This window comes from Scyliorhinus canicula, chromosome 7, assembly GCF_902713615.1.
Source record: "Scyliorhinus canicula chromosome 7, sScyCan1.1, whole genome shotgun sequence".
Taxonomy (NCBI): Eukaryota; Metazoa; Chordata; class Chondrichthyes; order Carcharhiniformes; family Scyliorhinidae; genus Scyliorhinus; species Scyliorhinus canicula.
Window position 1 is genome coordinate 145,847,417 of NC_052152.1, and position 21,948 is coordinate 145,869,364.

Genomic DNA, 21,948 nt, shown 5'->3' on the forward strand with positions numbered 1-21,948 from the left:
TGCAGCTCCAGAACCATCATGCAGTCTAACAGGAGCTGCAGCTGGACACACTTAGTGCACGTGAAGGAGTCAGGGTCATCAGCCGCATCCCTGAACTCCCACATTGAGCACGAGGAGCATAACACGGGTTTGGGATCTCCTGCCATTTTTACACTTAACCTTAACTGATTACAATATAATATCAAATAATGAATAAGTGGAAGGAATAAAGATTTTACTTACCAATCACAATACTTACCAACACACAAGAGTTAAATTTCTCCCTGCTACTGCTAATTGGAGCACTTTACTTACCAGCCAAACAGGCCACTGCTTTGCTGTGATGTCACTCTTCAAATTTATCCCCAAAGACCCTGTGGCCGCTGTTTAAGCGGCGAAGCAGCTAGTTTAAATACTCACCCCTCGACTCTGTAGCTCCGCCCACTCCAACAGCTGAATTCCCGCCGAAAAGACTCGAATCCGCGAAGCAGCTAGTTTAAATACTCACCGCTCGACTCTGTAGCTCCGCCCACTCCAACAGCTGAATTCTCACTGAAAAGACTCAAATCCGCGAAGCAGCTAGTTTAAATACTCACCGCTCAACTCTGTAGCTCCGCCCACTCCAACAGCTGAATTCCCGCCAAAAAGTTTGGTTAGGAGTGAAATCAGGAAGCACTTCTTCCCACAAAGGGTGATGGAGCAATTATGGAACTCCAGAACACTCTTTCCCAAAAAGCTGTAGATGCTGACAAATTGGACTTTTCAAGACAAAGATCAATTTTGTTGGGTAAGGTTATCAAAGAATATAGAGCAATGCTTCCCAACCTGTGGTCCGTGGATCAGCGGTGGCACGTGAGGGTACTGCAGGTGGTCCATGTGTTCATTGAAGGAAAAAAAGTCCATGAAAAAATGTCTGTGAAGAAAAAATAATGAGTACTTCGTATGCAGCATACTTATCTTTGTTAAACTATTTTCATAATTATTTTCAGTATATTAATCTCTGCAATTAAGTAGTGTGGCAAGAGGAAGACTTTCAATGAAATGCAGTGCTGCAGCGTGGGGTCCCGGCCAATGGGGAGGCCCCATATGGAGAGGTGGCTGTTGTGATGGGAACGCCAATCAGAACCTTGGTCGCTCTAAATTTAATGATAGGCTTTCAGCAAACAATGCAGAACAATCGGGCTCTGATTGGTGGGCACCCCTTTAGAGCGGGAAAACTGTTTGCCAGATGTTGAAAGGTGGTGGAGATTTTGAGCAGTTCAGACACGGATCTCCAGAATTGGTGTGACATTTCTGAACTTTCATTGAGTAAAGGTGCAAATTAGCAGCCAGGTTTCTGGCATTCGGCCTGGCTGGCCGCCTGTGGAGAATCAGGGAGCAGCGGCCAGCAGGAGCTGAGAGTGAGATTGCTGGGCTGGGCAGCAACCAGACTGGGCAGTGAGGGTGAGAGAGAGAGAGAGCACAGGCCAGGTCAGATAGCCAGGAGCACAGGCAATCGTTAGGGTCAAGGGTTGAGATTTGAGGCCTGTCCACCCAAGTGAGAGCCAAATGGTGAGCAGAGCAGCAGTTAGGAGGTGCGAAGAAGGCCAGGCAAGTACCAGAGTCGTGTCTCAGGGAATTGGGGAGCAGGGTGACACAACCAGAGACAGATGCCAGCTAGACAGGGTTGGGAGTGAGAGGTCTGGGAAGTAACCAACATCTTCATTCTTCTTGTTATTTTTGCATGTTGAATTTACTGCCTTTTTTGGACTCTGTCTTTTATGATGTCTGGTATGACTTGGCCATCCATCAGCAAAACAGATTCCCCCAAAATTATTGCCAGTGGCCAGTTACTCTAGCAGGATTTTGGCAGTGAACTCCTACTCATCCTCACAAATAGACTCAAAGTCGATGCCCCTCTTGATATAGAAGTCCAAGTCACGTCTGCCATAGGCGACGTAAAAAATGTTTAAAATGGCTTGTGTATGTGGTGGTCCGTGAAAGCATTTAATGGTTATTAGTGGTCCCCATAAAAGGAAAAGGTTGGGAACCACTGGTACAGAGCAGAGATGGGTAAACGGAGTTCAACCAGGATGTATTGGAAGCATCTAAGTAAAGGGCATGCAGGACTGATTGATCCACTCCTGTTTTTATGGGTGGAACCTTAGCATGTTTTTTCAAAGTGTCAGACTCCAACTGAAAACCAGTATGTTATTCTGCAGCTGCAGAGACCGGTTTTCACTCCAGACCTTGAGCCTCTCTGCGTAATGGCAACCTGTGCCATGGGGCAGTGCCTGGGGGTAGTGCCAAGGTACTGCCAAGGCATGTAACTCTCCCCACAAGAGCTATATTTACATTTTAGACCCCGGGTCATCCCTTCGGCTGATTCGCATCCTCAAACCTCGAAGTGCGGTCGGGGGTGGGGGGGGGGGGGGGGGGCTCAGTAATGAGATCGAAATGTATTCAAAAACATTAAAATGAGGTTTTCACCCTTTGTGGGTGTGAACCTCGTTACATCATCAGCGAGGGGTATGGAAAATCGGGAAATGCAATCTTTCTGGATCCCATGGACTACCAACGCAGGCTCAAAATTGCCCCCTGATGTGGCACAACTACCATTCTACCATTTAAGAGAGAACGGCTTTATCAGGCAGAAAGTGAAATGATTTTTCAAAGAAATGTTGCCCCCAGCAAAACCTTCAGGCATAAAACAAATGCTGCATTGCCTTCCTTTCACAAAGTAGATTTTGAAACCACAAACTGTCTTGCTTCAGTGCCATTCTGTCACTTACCCAAGCTGGAAGGTTCCACTTATCCTCAATCCTTATTCCGGAGGATGTCTTCAAGCTTTGATGATCTGAAAACAAAGTGACAAATGAGATCACCTTATTTCTCTCTCAATCTCCTGTTCTTTCTCCTCCCCTGTTTGCTTGCTGTACTTGAATGTCAAACCACTTGTCTGCAATACACGTAAATTGTGTTCATTAATCCACACATGTTTTCTCTATCTCGAGATTACTTAACAAGCTCTGTTTTGACATTTAAAACAAAAATCTCAATGGCAACCAATTTCCCAGAATGTATTCCAGCCTACGGCTTGAGGATGCATTTCCCGTGGGACTTATTAATTTAACCAATTGAGTGCTTGGATAATAAGAGGAAATCTAGGATTTGCTTCTCACATGAACTGAATGCGTGAGGTGGTTACATTTTTCAGTCCTTTATGGGGAGCTAGCTGAAGTGCTGCACTAGTGGGTAGGCAGGAAAAGAAAATAACTAGCAGTCTTTCTTGCTCCGGTTTATTAATTCAATCAAGGAATGTGATTTTTTTTTTCCCTTTTGGTTTGGAGCTTAAGTTTTTTTTTTATTAGTTAGGTGACAAGAAGGATGAAGGAACTATGGAAATCTGTTTACTTGCAAAATGCATACTGTCCACAATTTAATATATTAAGAGCCAGAAAGATCACTGTTACATAAAAGCTATAAGTAAAGTATCAATGTGCACATAAACTTTGAAAACAGGACAGATATAAAAACAAACATAGATAGATATCATTTCTGCACAAGTTTAAACTGCGAATCGATATGGCGAGGCCACGATATTTTGGGTTGAAATTACTGCAAGCAGGATTTGTGGTAGGAAGGACAGAAGTGGGTGAGTAGGAATCCCAACGACAAAAATCGACGGGCAAATTAAATAGCCGAATAGCCGGGGGTGGGTTGGGGGGGGGGGGGGGGGGTCACGTCTGCGATTTCAGGAGTTCTGGGTGCTGCTAATCTTTTAGTCCTTTTTTAAAAATCTAAACACACAACTCATAAATATTTGTCCCTGGTGTGTATGTCCTGTGCTAAGTTCCTGGAAGATCCTGGCTAGATTTCAGCGTTAAGTAAAAGAATCCTTGTTTTATTGGGGCGGATGGAGGTGGCTGAGGTGGGGCACAGTCTACACTTCAGCAATGCTGTTGGCGTTGAGATGATGGCTGCCATCATGAATGAAGTTGTGGACGAGGATTTCGGCTCCTTGGCACAGATTGCTGGTGTTCACATTGATCAACGGCGAGATATCCTTAAGAGAATGGAGAAACCCGTAGAAGACAATCCTGTTCGTCGATAGGGCAGTTTCATTGGTGGGGGAACCACCTTTGGTTCTTGAGAATCCTGTTGCACGGCATGTTGAATATCTTGATTGATTTGGGGAGATGGGGTTGGACAGGGAATGTTTGTGTGCCTGGTTTTCTCAGGGGAGCTGGGGGCATAATCCCAGCTGAATCAGAGAACTGCTGGCCATGCTTTCACAATCTCGACTTGAAGGTGAGCGCGGTAGCATGGTGGTTAGCATAAATGCTTCACAGCTCCAGGGTCCCAGGTTCGATTCCCGGCTGGGTCACTGTCTGTGCGGAGTCTGCATGTCCTCCCGTGTGTGCATGGGTTTCCTCCGGGTGCTCCGGTTTCCTCCCACAGTCCAAAGATGTGCGGGTTAGGTGGATTGGCCATGCTAAATTGCCCGTAGTGTCCTAAAAAGTAAGGTTAACGGGGGGTTGTTGGGTTACGGGTATAGGGTGGATACGTGGGTTTGAGTAGGGTGATCATGGCTCGGCACAACATCGAGGGCCGAAGGGCCTGTTCTGTGCTGTACTGTTCTATGTTCTAAGGCAGGACGTTTTGAGTTCGACAGAGCACGTTGTATCTGGTCTTTGCGGTTGGGGTTAGTCAGATCCAGCGACCACTGGTCTTGCGTTGTCTTGACCTCGATATTCATCGGGAAGGGGGGGAGGTGGCCAGACATGATGGGTCCTCGCCTCCCGCCGGGGCCTAGGTTCTTCGCAGCCTGAGCTTCGGGATGAAGACATGGTGGAGGTGGCAGGTGTTTCGATGAAACTTTGGAGGAATCTTGCATTTGGTTCGACAACAACTATCCCGGCATGGAGTTCAAGCTCTGTGGATGGTGATGTTATCTTGCAGTTGACCAATACTCCTGGACTTTATTCCCTTGTGATTCTGTTGCTGATTTTAAGGGCTGGATTCGGTGAAATTTCTGGCAGAAGCCCTTGTCGGCCAGGAGGGCCATGTCCAATCTTACATCCATGTAGTGTGGAGCGTGGTCAGAGATTACGATCGCGGAGTATTCTGCTTTTATTATCCCTGGAAGCATCGATTTCCAGACCGCTAAGAAGTCGATAATGGTATAGACCCTGTGTCCTTGTGAAAAACATGAGAACTCCTCTCACCCAGATGTGTGAACGCCATGGATCCACCACCCCTATCTGCTCCATAAATATATCTAGTTCTCTAGCCATGTTTTCCTTTTGTGGTTTGACCAGTCTGTCAGTGGGTCCCCTGTTAAAGTCCCCTCCATGATTAGTCTCTGGGTGTCTATGTCAGGGATTTCCGCCATGGTCTTCTTTACAAATTCCATGTCGTCCCAGTTGGGAGTGTACATGTTCAACAGGACCACCAGTGCCCCATCCAGGATACCACTGACCATACCGTCCCCTGGGTCTGTAACAGTTGTCACAGTAAATGTTGTCCTCTTGCTAAGTAATATGGCTACCCCACTAGCTCTCATCCCTCAACATGAATGGTCGGTCTGCCCACACATCCCTTTCTTACCCGCAGTCGGCCCTGCTCCCTCAGGTGCGTGTCTTGGGAGGAAGACTGTGTTGGCTTTCATACTTTTCAGGTGGATGAAGATTCTGGATCTTTTCACTGGGCCATTAGGTCCCCTGACATTCCAGGAGACTATTCTGATGGAGGGCTTTTGTCCGTCTCCTCCTGCAGGATCAACCATACGTACCTTGTGGATGCCTCTGAACTCCATGTTTCCCTTTGTCAGGGGGGGCCATCCAAAGTGGTCACGGGCACCATACTCACCTTGAGGCTGACCATGACCTACCCTGCATTCCAGAGTTTCCCTTTGCTCAGGAACCCTCCAAAGTTTCTGCCTGCGGTGCCATCTTGTTCCTTGTTGCCATGAGGGGTCTTCAATTCCTTTGTGAGTAATATCTTCCAACCATCCTCCAGGGTTGGGGAGGGGGAGGGGGAGTTGGTGGGCGCTTGTTTTACGTGTCGCTAGTCTCCCTCTCTCAGGTCTGGCTGGGTCTCTCCACCTTGTGGATCCGTTGACCTGCTCGCTCGCCGCTCCTGTCCTTTACCACCATTTTACGGTTTCTCCATGATCCCTGGAGCTGCTGCTTCCTGATATTTTTGTTAGTCCTTGTGTTGCTGAGGGTGAGGGGGTGTTTTAGTCTGTTTTTCGTGGGCTTATTTTGGCTAAAAGAGCTTATTTTTTTGTCTTTCGGAAGAGAGCCACCTTCTGTGTGACTGCTCAGCACATCCCCGTCACCAGAAGTCGATCTTCAATATTTACTGGACTGCGTGGATAGTGGTCGCTTGATTGAATAGGCTGAGGCAGTAGTAGCTGTGTTTAGCCAGGTCAGGTGGAGGGTATGATAGGTGGTGCAGTAGGTTACCCTTCCCCAGTTGTCTCCTTTTGGGGGCTCCTGGTCTGCTCCCCTTCTCGAGAAAGGGTTCCACTGGGGAGGTAGTCACCTGTTGCTTATAAGGCCTAAGAACAAATCTACGTGCTGTGGATTGGTGTTGTTGGGGTCTTCTTCATTGGAGGGTGGGCTGGGTGGGGAAGTGAGGTGCCCTCCTCCAAGTGATCTTCTTTATATAGATCCCCAGGTTGCTGACCTTTTATGAGGCCTGGGCTCCCCTGGTGACGTCGTGTCTGTTTCTTGTGGGTCTGTGTTGTTCAGTCCCTGGTATCCTTTTTGTGAAGATGGATGGTTCTAGACCTTAAATGGTGTCTATTGGTAAATCCTAGTGTTCCTCTCTTTATTTGGGTAGAAGGAGCACTAATGGGCGCCGATTCAGTTTATTTTGTCTCAGGGGGTTTCCTTATATTGTGTCGGTTGGAGGGGGAGGTGGGGGAGTGAGCCAAACCCCTCTGAGACGTCCAGTTGTTGGGTGTCTTGACAATTCTTCTTCTCCTGCTTGGTGGAGTATGGTGTGAATCTACCAGTGTCGCCGAGCCGTTGAAGTGCCTCTGACTTGGCTGGCTAGGAGTCAGATCTGTTGTGTGGTGAGCCTTGGCATGGTGTGGGTATCCTTGGATTGCTGGCACATGTATGCGAGAGTGTACAGTGCCAGGCCACGTCTTTTACTGAGGGCTGTATTGTGTTGTTTTCCTTCGTTCCCCTTTGCTTCATATACCCTTCTTTGCCTGGATGCCTTAGGAGGCTGAGCTAGGTTTTGCAAGTTCAGCTTTTTTCTTTTTTTTTGTCTTCTGGAGGAGGACATGCACCATGGGGCCAGGTGCTCATAGCTATATCCTGAGATCCCCTGTTATTTGTAGTATTATTTTATCCTGTCATTGTCCGTGCAGGGGAGCCACAGACTGCGATGAATTTGCCCTCATCCAGCAGAGGGCAGCAGAGCAGAGCTACTGATCAGCTGTTCTGGGGAAATTTGCATACGTGCAGTGCGGTCAGCCTAAGTTGAAGGTGAACTGGCGAAGGAGACCCAAGGAGTTTGAGTGAAGACAAGCATCCAGCAGAGGGCAGCAGAGCAGAGCTACTGATCAGCTGTTCTGGGGAAATTTGCATACGTGCAGTGCGGTCAGCCTAAGTTGAAGGTGAACTGGCGAAGGAGACCCAAGGAGTTTGAGTGAAGACAAGCATCCAGCAGAGGGCAGCAGAGCAGAGCTACTGATCAGCTGTTCTGGGGAAATTTGCATACGTGCAGTGCGGTCAGCCTAAGTTGAAGGTGGTTTGTGGAAGGGCTGTTGGCAACTGACAGTTAAACCCGAAACACTTTGTGAGTGTTTCCCACCCTACCTCCTCCTCTAACCAACCCCCCCACCCCACGGTGGTTGGGAAGCGGGAGAAGGAACCTGTCGTGAAGTGCCTTTAAATTTGCTTAACTTTCAGCGGGAGCAGGGTTGAGGTAATATCAGGTAAGCTCTTCCTTTCTTTTTCTTTTTCTTGTTTTTTTTTAAATCTAGAGGTGATGTCAGGGAAGGCAGTACAATGCTCCTCCTGCAGAATGTTTGAGGTGAGGGACGCCGTCAGTGTCCCTGCTGATTTCATCTGTGGGAAGTGCACCCAACTCCAGCTCCTCAAAAACCGTGTTAGGGACCTGGAGCTTGAGCTGGATGAACTTCGGATCATTCGGGAGGCAGAGGGGGTCATAGATAGGAGCTTCAGGGAAGTAGTTACACCAAAGACTGGAGATAGATGGGTAACTGTAAGAGGGACTGGGAAGAAGCAGTCAGTGCAGGGACCCCCTGCGGTCGTTCCCCTGAGTAACAAGTATACCGTTTTGGATACTTGTGGGGGGGACGACTTACCAGGGGTAAGCCATGGGGTACGGGCCTCTGGCACGGAGTCTGTCCCTGTTGCTCAGAAGGGAAGGGGGGAAAGGAGTAGAACACTAGTAATTGGGGACTCAATAGTCAGGGGCACAGATAGGAGATTTTGTGGGAGCGAGAGAGACTCACGTTTGGTATGTTGCCTCCCAGGTGCAAGGGTAAGTGATGTCTCGGATCGTGTTTTCCGGGTCCTTAAGGGGGAGGGGGAGCAGCCCCAAGTCGTAGTCCACATTGGCACTAACGACATAGGTAGGAAAGGGGACAAGGATGTCAGGCAGGCCTTTAGGGAGCTAGGATGGAAGCTCAGAGCGAGAACAAACAGAGTTGTTATCTCTGGGTTGTTGCCCGTGCCACGTGATAGTGAGATGAGGAATAGGGAGAGAGAGCAATTAAACACGTGGCTACAGGGATGGTGCAGGCGGGAGGGATTCAGATTTCTGGATAACTGGGGCTCTTTCTGGGGAAGGTGGGACCTCTATAGACAGGATGGTCTACATCTGAACCTGAGGGGCACCAATATCCTGGGGGGGAGATTTGTTAGTGCTCTTTGGGGGGGTTTAAACTAATTCAGCAGGGGCATGGGAACCTGGATTGTAGTTTTGGGGTACGGGAGATTGAGAGTATAGAGGTCAGGAGCACAGATTTGACTTCGCAAGAGGGTGCCAGTGTTCAGGTAGGTGGTTTGAAGTGTGTCTACTTCAATGCCAGGAGTATACGAAATAAGGTAGGGGAACTGGCAGCATGGGTTGGTACCTGGGACTTCGATGTTGTGGCCATTTCAGAGACATGGATAGAGCAGGGACAGGAATGGTTGTTGCAGGTTCCGGGGTTTAGGTGTTTTAGTAAGCTCAGAGAAGGGGGCAAAAGAGGGGGAGGTGTGGCGCTGCTAGTCAAGGACAGTATTACGGTGGCGGAAAGGATGCTAGATGGGGACTCTTCTGCTGAGGTAGTATGGGCTGAGGTTAGAAACAGGAAAGGAGAGGTCACCCTGTTGGGAGTTTTCTATAGGCCACCTAATAGTTCTAGGGATGTAGAGGAAAGGATGGCGAAGATGATTCTGGAAAAGAGCGAAAGTAACAGGGTAGTTGTTATGGGAGACTTTAACTTTCCAAATATTGACTGGAAAAGATATAGTTCGAGTACATTAGATGGGTCATTCTTTGTACAATGTGTGCAGGAGGGTTTCCTGACACAATATGTTGACAGGCCAACAAGAGGCGAGGCCACATTGGATTTGGTTTTGGGTAATGAACCAGGCCAGGTGTTAGATCTGGAGGTAGGTGAGCACTTTGGAAACAGTGACCACAATTCGGTGACCTTTACGTTAGTGATGGAAAGGGATAAGTATACCCCGCAGGGCAAGAGTTATAGCTGGGGGAAGGGCAATTATGATGCCATTAGACATGACTTAGGATGTGTTGGTTGGAGAAGTAGGCTGCAAGGGTTGGGCACACTGGATATGTGGAGCTTGTTCAAGGAACAGCTATTGCATGTTCTTGATAAGTACGTACCAGTCAGGCAGGGAGGAAGGGGTCGAGCGAGGGAACCGTGGTTTACCAAAGAAGTGGAATCTCTTGTTAAGAGGAAGAAGGAGGCCTATGTGAAGATGAGGCATGAAGTTTCAGTTGGGGCGTCTGATAGTTACAAGGAAGCGAGGAAGGATCTAAAGAGAGAGCTGAGACGAGCAAGGAGGGGACATGAGAAGTCTTTGGCAGGTAGGATCAAGGAAAACCCAAAAGCTTTCTATAGGTATGTCAGGAATAAAAGAATGACTAGGGTAAGAGTAGGGCCAGTCAAGGACAGTGGTGGGAAGTTGTGTGTGGAGGCTGAGGAGATAAGCGAGATACTAAATGAATACTTTTCGTCAGTATTCACTCAAGAAAAAGATAATATTGTGGAGGAGAATGCTGAGACCCAGGCTATTAGAATAGATGGCATTGAGGTGCGTAGGGAAGAAGTGTTGGCAATTCTGGACAAGGTGAAAATAGATAAGTCCCCGGGGCCGGATGGGATTTATCCTAGGATTCTCTGGGAAGCCAGGGAAGAGATTGCTGAGCCTTTGGCTTTGATTTTTAGGTCATCATTGGCTACAGGAATAGTGCCAGAGGACTGGAGGATAGCAAATGTGGTACCTTTGTTCAAGAAGGGGAGTAGAGATAACCCCGGTAACTATAGGCCGGTGAGCCTAACGTCTGTGGTGGGTAAGGTCTTGGAGAGGATTATAAAAGATACGATTTATAATCATCTAGATAGGAATAATATGATTAGGGATAGTCAGCATGGTTTTGTGAAGGGTAGGTCATGCCTCACAAACCTTATCGAGTTCTTTGAGAAGGTGACTGAACAGGTAGACGAGGGTAGAGCAGTTGATGTGGTGTATATGGATTTCAGTAAAGCATTTGATAAGGTTCCCCACGGTCAGCTATTGCAGAAAATACGGAGGCTGGGGATTGAGAGTGATTTAGAGATGTGGATCAGAAATTGGCTAGTTGAAAGAAGACAGAGAGTGGTAGTTGATGGGAAATGTTCAGAATGGAGTTCAGTTACGAGTGGCGTACCACAAGGATCTGTTCTGGGGCCGTTGCTGTTTGTCATTTTTATAAATGACCTAGAGGAGGGCGCAGAAGGATGGGTGAGTAAATTTGCAGACGACACTAAAGTCGGTGGAGTTGTAGACAGTGTGGAAGGATGTTGCAGGTTACAGAGTGACATAGATAAGCTGCAGAGCTGGGCTGAGAGGTGGCAAATGGAGTTTAATGTGGAGAAGTGTGAGGTGATTCACTTTGGAAAGAATAACAGGAATGCGGAATATTTGGCTAATGGTAAAATTCTTGGTAGTGTGGATGAGCAGAGGGATCTCGGTGTCCATGTACATAGATCCTTGAAAGTTGCCACCCAGGTTGATAGGGTTGTGAAGAAGGCCTATGGTGTGTTGGCCTTTATTGGTAGAGGGATTGAGTTCCGGAGCCATGAGGTCATGTTGCAGTTGTACAAAACTCTAGTACGGCCGCATTTGGAGTATTGCGTACAGTTCTGGTCGCCTCATTATAGGAAGGACGTGGAAGCCTTGGAACGGGTGCAGAGGAGATTTACCAGGATGTTGCCTGGTATGGAGGGAAAATCTTATGAGGAAAGGATGATGGACTTGAGGTTGTTTTCGTTAGAGAGAAGAAGGTTAAGAGGTGACTTAATAGAGGCATACAAAATGATAAGAGGGTTAGATAGGGTGGACAGCGAGAGCCTTCTCCCGCGGATGGAGGTGGCTAGCACGAGGGGACATAGCCTTAAATTGAGGGGTAATAGATATAGGACAGAGGTCAGAGGTGGGTTTTTTACGCAAAGAGTGGTGAGGCCGTGGAATGCCCTACCTGCAACAGTAGTGAACTCGCCAACATTGAGGGCATTTAAAAGTTTATTGGATAAGCATATGGATGATAAGGGCATAGTGTAGGTTAGATGGCCTTTAGTTTTTTTCCATGTCGGTGCAACATCGAGGGCCGAAGGGCCTGTACTGCGCTGTATCGTTCTATGTTCTATGTTCTATGATCTGAACCAACCGTATGAATATATGATGGTCATAATTGCATAAATATGTAGAATAATGATCGCTCTGCATTGTGCTGATTTTGGGGGATTTGTTGCGTCTTTTGGCTACATGCAAAATATCCTCTTTGAATGAATGTCTTCGCAAATTATTTCTATATTTCCTTTTGTTATTTTGGGGTTAAAAGAATCGTTGATTGGTTCCTGCAAAGACACAGGCGGATCTTTATCTGAGTGAAAATATGCTGTTGTTGCCTCTGGTAGAATTGGAATTGGGGAAGATGTGGCCCGTGACTGGACCCCCCAGACGGCAACCTTCCAAACTCCTTCCATGGCGTGAAAATCTTATCCTATATCTTCTTTAGCTGAATGAATATTCGCTACATGTGAACGTGTGCGCCATGTTTACCATGTTTACCCGGCTTTACCCTCTTTACCAATCCATAGGATTTGTTGCATTATTTTTAAAACTAGAAAAACCCTAAGAAAAATATATTTAAACAAAAGCCGGTGGGAAGGCAGTGAGGCAGGAACCCATATCAGTGTGGCGGGAAGCTAGTTTAAAGGATTAAGAAGGCTGTTAACATTCACGTGCATGCTGCTGAATGGCATTACAGGTACCTTCTGTGGTTAAACAAGTGGCGAGAGGGGAACAGAGGTCCCCGACAAGTAAAAGCTGGCGATGTGGAAGTGAGGAAGTAGAAGGTGAACCATCACTGCTACCTTCCACAGGAGAACGGAAGGAGTTTGGGAGGTTGCAGTCTGAGGGGCCCAGTCATGGTGAGAGAGTCTGACGGAACAGGCTATGGGGCACCGGTCACAGGGGAAGGACTGGCAGGCCTGTTTTCCAATTCCAGAATTTTAGTTTTTTTCCTGATTTTCAGCACGTTAAACTTTGTACTCACTTAAGTCAGTTCTGATGCCCTGATTGAATGTGAGCGACATTAATAAAGATTAACACTGAAATGCAGAAAAAATGGACAGATTGACCCAATGTTCAGCAATAATTGCCCTTGTGAAGGTGGCTGTGATAACTGTGGCTTTATCGAGTCAAATATATTGCGTAGGTCTTAGGTTTTACATAGAACAGACCAGGAAAGGATGGCAGATTTCCTTTGCTAAAAGACAGGAAAAATTAGGTGGGTTTTTAAGACAATCAACAGTTTTATTGTCACCATTACCGATACTATTATTTTTATTCCAGATTTATTTGTTAACTGGATTTGAATGCCTCAGTTCATGTCTCCAGATCATTAATCCAGTCCTTTGAATTACTAGTTCACAACATATAGCCACTATAATTCCCTTGTTTGTTTAAATGGTTGTCATTCACACACTTTCAGTTGATATATTGCCTTTTTTAACAGAAAGGGATTCAATCCTCTGAATGTGAAAGTGGTCTCAAAGAGCAATTAAAGGTTTCTAGAGCCAGAATGAAACTGTGGGCTAATAAACAAGCTAGGTTCCGAACCTTCCATGCTGGGGATGAGGTATAGTATTGTTGCCGTTGCAAGGTGGACCTCTGAAAGTAAAATTTAGTGGCCTCAATAAGGTGGTGAGGAGAGTGAGTAAGCTAACTTACTTAATCAAATACTCTTGACCATAGGAAGGAGGACCGGCTGTGCCATATAAACATGACAAAGAAATCATAGGGAGGAGGATGGAAACTGAAAAGTGTGTCAGGTGGTAGAAGTAGTGGAAGAAGACAGCAATGAGAAGAATGAGGTAGGAGAAGAGGTAGATAGTACACAGAATGACCCTCTGGTTTTACGATTAACGAATACAGACATCTTGGGACAATTAGAGGCACAGTTTGCCTATTTGAAGGAGAGCAGAAATATCTAAAAAAGATACTGAAAAAAATATAGACAAATGTGTATGAACACACCAGGATGCACTTTGTTAACTAGTCATCATGAAGACATAGGGAACTCCGAACCAACAAAGCAACACATGGATTGGCTGAATCCACAAAAACTGTCTCAGTTAGAGGTAGAGGTGCAATATTTTTATTGTTATTTTTAAAAATTAATTTAGAGTACACATTTCTTTTTTTCCCCCAATTAAGTGGCCATTTAACATGACCAATTCACCTAGCCTGCACATCTTTGGGTTGCGGGGTGAAACCCACGCAAACACGGGAAGACGATGCAAACTCTATATAGAAAGTGTCCTAGGGCCGCGGTGGAACCTGAGTCCTCAGCGCCATGAGGCAGCAGTGCTAACCACTACACCACCACGCTGCCCTTGAGATCCAATATATGTTGGAAAATGACATAATTGAGCACAGTTAGAGTAATTGGAGCTTTCTGGTAGTATCAGTGCTTGAGCTGATGGAACCATGCGGTTCTGCACAGATTACCAGAAAATAAATGCCATCACCAAAACAGATTTGTATCCAATTCCAAGTTTGGAGGACTGCATTGATTGAATAGGTAGGACATCCTTCCTCTGAAAGATTCATCTGTTGAAAGGATATTGGCAGGTCCTGTTAATACCCAGAGGAAGGCAGATATCAGCCTTTGGATTGGTCCGATGCAGGGTAATGTCGTTTGGACTCAAAAATGCCTTGGCGGGATTCTCGGATCTTGAGGCTAGGTATTGACGCCATCATAAACGCCTTTGCGTTTCTCAATGGCGTCAACATGGCCTCAGGAGCAGTGACTCGGACCCCTTGGTCAGCCCACCGATCGGAAGGCCCTGACCGCAGGCCAGGCCACAGCAGAGAGGCCCCCCCCCCCCAACCCCCCCCAGGCACAGCGCCGGTGGGGCTCGGCTTTTTCAGTGAGGCTGCTCGGTGCATCCCGGGCCGAAAATCGCCGGGGGGGGGGGGCACTCCGTAGAGTGGCCCCCCACCGGCGATGCTCCGACCACGCCGGCACTAATAGCGCTGATGCTCCGTGCTCAGGAGAACCGGCGGATGGGCGTTGGGACGGTGTGGCTCGATTCGCGCCAGTCCCAGCGATTCTCCAGTTGGGCCCCGGGGTGAAAGAATCCTGGCTATGATGTCCCAATGATTGGCTGGAGTGTCTGTGGATGATGTGGTAGTGCATAGTGACATGTGGAAAGAACATATGAAGCAATTGGAGGAGTTATTCCGACAACTGAAGCTGGCCAGGCCAGTAATTAATTTGACCAAAATCGAGTTTCCAAATCACCTCTTTAAGCCATGTGGTGGGACAGCACAAGTGGTGCCTAGAACAGTCAAAGTAAAGGCATTGATGGGCTTTCCAGTCCCCCAAAACTAAACAGAAAATTATAAGGTTCCTAGGTATGTGTGGATTCCATAGGAAATTCATACCAAACTTCAGAACTACAGAAGTACCCTTCACCAATGTGCTGGAGAACCAAGGGAAAATAATATGGCCCGCAGACTGCCAAGTGCCATTTGAGAAATTGATGATTCAAAATGAGCTTATTCCCCACTGTTAGCAGACTCCTAAATGACCCGCTTATGGACCGACCTGATTAATACTACACTCCTGTATGCTTCACCCGATGCCAGTGTCTATGTATTTACATTGTGTACCTGGTGTTGCCCTTTTACGTAATTTCTTTTCCTGAACTAAGTGATCTGTTTGAGCTGCACGCAAAAAAATATTTTCACTCCACCTCGGTACACATAATAATAAACAAATCCAATCCAATCCAGTAAGTGAACCAGTGCTGGCTGCCCAGGACTTTTCCAGACCATTTAAAATGGCCACAGATGCCAGTGACCTGGGGTTACGGGCAGCGCTATTACAAGACAATGATGCAGGAACAGAGAGGGTGGTAGGATAGTTTTCAAAACAACCGTGCCAAAGAAAGTCTTCCACCATTGAAAAGGAACCCTTAGCCCGGCTACTAGCCGCTTCGGAATTTTGAAGAATATGTCTGACATGACAATAAACACAGCTTTGTTTATACAGACCACAATCCGCTTGTGTTTATAGCAAACTTTAAAACATGGAACACAATATTATTCAATTCAAGTTTATTATTACAACGGTTCAATGTTAAAATTTTACACATTCCCTGAAAGGATAATGTGCTTGTGGATGCTTTGTTGTGCGTTTAAAGGCTGACTAGTTACCAATGTAGAGACTTGGAAGGGAACTTATATCATGGGGATGGATGGATGGTATGTGTTTGTGATTTGTGTCTTACATGCCTCGTAATGAAATATCAGTGCCTGACGTTTCATTCTTTTAGGGAGGGAGGTTTGTAATGGTCCCTCCTGCGGATTATCATATTTCCCCTTTCTTTATTTTTGCTGTTATCATTTTTAATCCATGGACGCTTAATGAACATGTATTTTTAAGTCAAGTAGTAGAGAAAATGAGGGATTCAAGAAGTTACAACATAGTATATGGGGCTGCTAGTTTTGGGCAACAGAACACAGACTTCTTGGCACCCAGGGGATGGGGTAGGACTTGGTGTGATTGATCGGCTGGTGGCCAATGAATTGTCCAAAGGGCCATATTCTGCCCAATAACAGGTGGTGATTGAAAATCATTCCACTCAGGTAGAATCCAAAGACCCAAGGAACACAGTTTGAATCCTGGACACTCCGTGGAAGGACCTGTTCTTGCTCTCTCTCTCTTCCTCTCTCTCCAGAAAGGCTGTGAGTTGATGTATTTCTGAACCAACAGAGACCTGAATGAATCTACAGTGAAAACCATGAACTGAAAGCAAAGTTTGAAGAGGAGAAAGGTGCTAGAAACAACCATTTGAAACAAAGAATCTTTTTCCTTTTACTTATGATTTTCAGCCCTCTGCTCCCCTCTGTGTTTGTCTGTCTTGTGTGTTTGTGTGTACAGATGGTGGGGGGAAAGTTAAAATGGTGGATCAGGAATTAGTAATAGTTAACCAGTTGTATTTGCTGCATATTTCATTATAGTTCTTGTTATAAATGTAATGTAGTGGTGTTTAAATTTACAAACCTGGTGATTGTAATTGTTGGACAGTCAAGTGACAAAGACTTTGGGTATTTTTCTAAGAATGATTGTTAGTTTAATTGCATTGCAACTCCCAGTCAAGAGGGGCTGGAACTGACCCTGCACTAGCCCAGGGTGTTGTAACAAGTGCATGTAAATGCTTCATTGCACTGACCAACATGATGATCTATCAGCCATACAGAGTAATAGAAACATGTAATAGAAACAGCCTTACTTATTAATTTCATGCTTGTGTTATATGATTAACCAGACAAAGTACGTGCAGACCAGAGTACTATCCACCGAGTCTTGGATAGGACTAGGAAGTCACAGCTTACAAACCCCAGTAAGTTCTTTGTTCCCCAGACTGTGGAGGCTTCTAGAAAATGGCTTCCATAATGTTTTATTCTTCTTAAGAACCCCATTGCTGTTAAACGTGAGGGTATCTCGAAACCCAGAAAGTTAACTTGGAACTCTGGTTCTTCGTGGTGTATATTTTCAATTTGGTATAACATAAGGAAATATATGAGGAACAGTCCAGGCTTGTTGCAGTCAATTAATAAATAATATTTATTTATTAATTATTTATAAATAATATTTATTAACTTAAAAAGAAACACACAACCAGAAAAGCTGCAATAACCAACAACAGTAAACTTAACTGCAATAATGGCTATACACACAGGGGGCGCGATTCTCCCAAAACGGGAGAAATCGTAAGGCTGGCGTCAAACCCGGGCGGGTTTGACGCCAGCGCGCCCCTTCCCGACCGGGAACCGATTCTGGTCCCCGGTCGGGGCTAGCAGCCCGACGCCGCAAGCTCCGGCATCACGGGCTTAACGAATTTCGTTACGCCCGCTTGCCGGAGTTAGCGCCGGCTGACGCGTCATATGACGTCAGCCGCGCATGCGCGGATTGGAAGACTCCAACCCGCGCATGCGCGGATGACGTCATCGCGTATTTGCGCGAAATCCGCGCATGCGCGGGCCGGGATGCCCCTCAGCCGCCCCGCGAATGGATACTGCGGGGCGGCGGAAGGACAAATAGTGCGCGGGCATCGGGCCCGTTGCCCGCGATCGGTGGGCACTGATCGCGGGCCCATGGCACCCTTGGCACGGCCGTGGTACTGCCGTGCCAATCGGTGCCATGGTTATAAAAAGCGAGTTTTTACGGCCGTTTTTACAAACGGCCAGACCAGGTCTGTTTGCCGTTCGTAAAAACAGCGTAAAGGGCTGGGACTTCGGCCCATCGAACAGCTGTGAATCGCTGCCGGCTGTAAAAAAACGGCGGCAGCGATTCGTGTCGGGAGTTGGGCGGGGGGGGGGGGGGGGGGGGGGGAGAATAGCGGGAGGGCGGGAAAAATGTCGGGAAGGCCCTCCCGCTATTCTCCGACCCGTCGTGGGGGTCGGAGAATTTCGCCCACTGTATCTCATGAAGTCAACCCCTATTCCCAGCTATTTACATTCCTGAAATCTTAGAAATGCCCCTTTCCCAAACAACATTGCAATATTACATAACTATGAGCAAAAGTGAGCCAATAGTTACCACCGACTTGTTATCTTTAGGTTTTGGAGAGTCTTTCTTCCATTCAGCCTAGTTATTCTGAGGTATCTATAAAACTAACAGTCTTCGGTCTGGTGTTCTGTGCTTTTTGAGCAAGTCATGGGCTGAATTCTCTGCCCCGCCGCGCCACATTTCTGTTTCACCCCGCCGGCAGGATGCTCCATTACGCTGGCTGGTCAATGGAGTTTCCCATTTTGGGGCAGCCCCACGCCGTCAGGAAACCCCCGGGCTGCCGGCAAAACGGAGCATCCCGCCGGCAGACAATCCAGCCCCCTATTTGTTAGCTGTTTCCCTCTCTCTTCTCTCCTCCTGTCTTCAATTATCCCTATGGATATATGCTGCTGCATACTCCTTACAATGTGAAACCCCATTGACCAGCCGGCGTAACGGAGCATCCCGCCAGTGGGGTGAAACAGAAATGTGGCACCGTGGGGCGGAGAATTCAGCCCGTTGTTTTTCCCTTTGATGTTATTCTATTTCACTAAGTAACACCTTGGAAAAGGCTTTTAGCATATAGGTGTGAATTATATTCTTATTTCTCCACTTTGAACTTACCTCTTCTACAGCTTTAAAACCTATTTCTATGCACCATTGTTCAACCCCCTAGTCACTTCGGTAAACATTTGTTTTCCTGCTGCTCAGCTCATTCATATATGAAAAATGCCTTCAAACAACTTCACCGTTATCGATTCCCCTTTTATCCAAATCTTTATTTATCCAAATTTTATTTTTAATCTTAATTTTACTTAATTCTCGAATCTTCCTTCTGGAAAGATTACTTCATTTCATTTGCCTCCAGCCCTGACATACATTAAATGCAGACTTCTTCTGGAGCATTATGGTCTGCTCGACTGGAAATTTGGTAGCCAGTCAACATCGAAATGTGAAGTGCCTTGCAAGATGGAGTTTGCAAAAAGCAAGCGAATAGTTTTCTATGCTCAGTTCTATTTTTGTTTTCAAATAGTTCATCAGTATTCTTTCTAGTTGCTAATAATTCTGCTAGTTCCGTTTTCTGCTTCAACTGCAATCATTTTCAAACAGCCTCATTCACTACTTGTGCACTCCAAGTGCATCAAGTGACTGGGTGCATTAGTTATAAGAGTGCTCTTCAGAAAGATGGTTCACATAAACATCCACGCCCTGAGCGCTCCTGGTATAATGACTCCAGCAATCTAAAAAATTGTCAGGGATGTTCATATGTAAGCACATAAATTTCCCCCTTACATCAGAGATCTTTATCCATAAATGTGTCTGTGTATAGAGTGTAATAGCTGACCTGCTCCATGGCTTGTCTTCCGCTGCATTTGCTTATTTAAAGTGGTTTCAGCTTCCCTTTCAAACAATCAGTGCCAATATTCTTGAGAGAGGGTTTCTTCATTGCCAGTCCTCCCTCCAACACTGCACACATTTATTCAAGGCTTGTGCACCTGCTTTCATATTGTTGAAGGATAAAACCTTATTGAGTGATTCAGCAGCTTCCTTCATCTGCATCCTCGTTCTTTTAACGTCAGACCCATGTGACTAATAAAGTCATGCCCGTATGCTTTAACAATGTTCAGGTTATCTCATGTATAACAATCCATTTGTAGACTAAAAGGGAACCATATCACTAAAGTTACTCAGTTCATTGCTTGAAAAGTCCATTAAGATGCAACTGTGTAAATGCTTGGCAACCCCCCCCCCCCCCCCCCCCCGCACTTTCCCCAAAGATTCAGCATTGCTGTCATTGGTGCTCACTGTTTTGACACAGCAGGAATCCCAGAATTGGTTTGTATTGCTACTTGTAGTTTGATTTGCCACCTGAATATTGCAATTCTGTATAAAACATCCCAGAGAGAGTAAGACTCTGAGCCACAGTTGATTTTCCACAGCAAATCACTACCCCTAGTCATCAACAAACCTTCCCTGGTGTTAACAGACATCGATTGAACAGGACTGAGCAAGATTAAAGTGTATGACCCCACGGAGCATTTTATCGTCAATGATATTCCTTGATGAGGTTCAGGAAAGTGAAGGATGAATTTGCATGGGCCACTTTGATGCTAATGGAAAATGGTTTGGTCTCGGCAGGGATTTTACCTGAGAGTTTCCTGGGTCGGTTGATTTGTTTATAGGTGGAGTGCGAATTGGCGTAAATTGCATGTGAAGCGCATGGTCATTTGCTGGATGCTTGAATTTCCAGCTCCCCAGTAAAGTGCATCAATGACCTGACACACACCTGGCCATACTGCAGCCATGTGGTTGCCTGAAAGGTGGCAATGCTGTTCACTTTGGGAGCTGTGATCACCCACATAGCCGTAAAGAGATCAGTGTAGGCAGGCGAATGTGGCTGCTAAATGTTATCCTCTCAATAAGGACTTTTGTTATCTCCATGTTCTCGGGGTGAGGGTTTGGATGGTCAGATGGCTGCAACCTGCTTAAATGCTGCCCGCCTCTCCTGTGCTGCTACTCTTCCTCCAGCATGCAAGTGTACACTCATATGTGATCCCAGGTTTTGCTGAGAAACCTCATTGAGGGAAGTTTATTGATCTCTCAAAAAGTGCTTCAGAGCACTGCAGGTCATTCTCAGAATCTGCAGACTCAGAAACACCTCAGTCCCACCTGTCTCAGCTAATCCTGACAACCTTCTAATTCTCTAAGTTACCCTGAATACGTTGCAAAGTGTAAAAGCAGGAAACTTGAAGTTATGTGGTATACTAGTCCACCTTATAATGGGGTGAATTCTCCATTTGGGAGATGACACGTGAAATTATCAGTTTGAGAGGCTAAGTGCGTGATTCTCCACTTGCTGATGCCGAAATCGCGAAACATGATTGGGCGGAGAATAGGTTCCGACGCCAAAATCGGGGTAGGTGCCGGTTTGATGCCAAATCAGGATGCTCCGGCACCCCCAAAATGGCGTAAATACATCAATCGTCGCGCGCGGTTAAAGTAGGCAAATCATTAACGGACCTGACACCAGGGGCTGGATTCTCTGATTTGCAGACTAAGTGGTGACGCCGGCGTGGAACAGTGGCGTTTTACACCAGAAAAAATGGCATAATAGCTGCACCATTCCGAAACCGTTGGGGGCGTGCAGCCGCGCCGGGAAAAGCTCCCAGTTCCCACGCCAAAATTGGTTGGAGAATGGCTGGGTCCGTGGCCGAGCAAGCGCACGGTGGTGGCCACGCCGTGCAACATGGCACAAGCATGCACGGACTCAGCCTCCTAAATAATGCCCCCCTGTAGCCAGGCTGGTCACCACAGGACCACCCCCCACCAGTCCCCCCCCTCCCCCCCCCCCCCCCGGGCTGTGGCGGCTCTGGATTCAGTGGGGTCCACAAAAGAAAATACCATGAGTGATCCACGCCGTCGGGAACTCGGCCCATCGAGGGCAGAGCATCGGGTGAGGGCCTCGGATGATGTCCTGAGGGTGTCCCGATGGTGTGCGAGGGATACGCCATTTCTGAGGGGGCGGAGCATTGTAAAGCGGTGCTGCTCCCGATTTCGGCACAAACGGGGATTCTCTGGCCGATCACTGAAAGCGATTTTGGCGTTGCCGACCGCAGAATCCCGCCCCCTATTCTCCGTGGCCTCCGGGATTCATGGCCTCCA

General features: G+C 46.8%; 1 long non-coding RNA gene across 1 annotated transcript in view; it reads right to left on the reverse strand.

Annotated features, from left to right (window-relative positions):
- Positions 1–19,763, reverse strand: part of LOC119968646 — a 78,196-nt gene extending 58,433 nt beyond the window's left edge. Inside the window, exons 1-3 of the long non-coding RNA XR_005461162.1 lie at positions 19,631–19,763; positions 2,751–2,815; positions 805–892 (exon numbers count right to left, since the gene is read on the reverse strand). This is a non-coding gene — a long non-coding RNA (uncharacterized LOC119968646). The remainder of the gene's footprint in view (positions 1–804; positions 893–2,750; positions 2,816–19,630) is intronic.
- Positions 19,764–21,948: the final 2,185 nt, after the last annotated feature.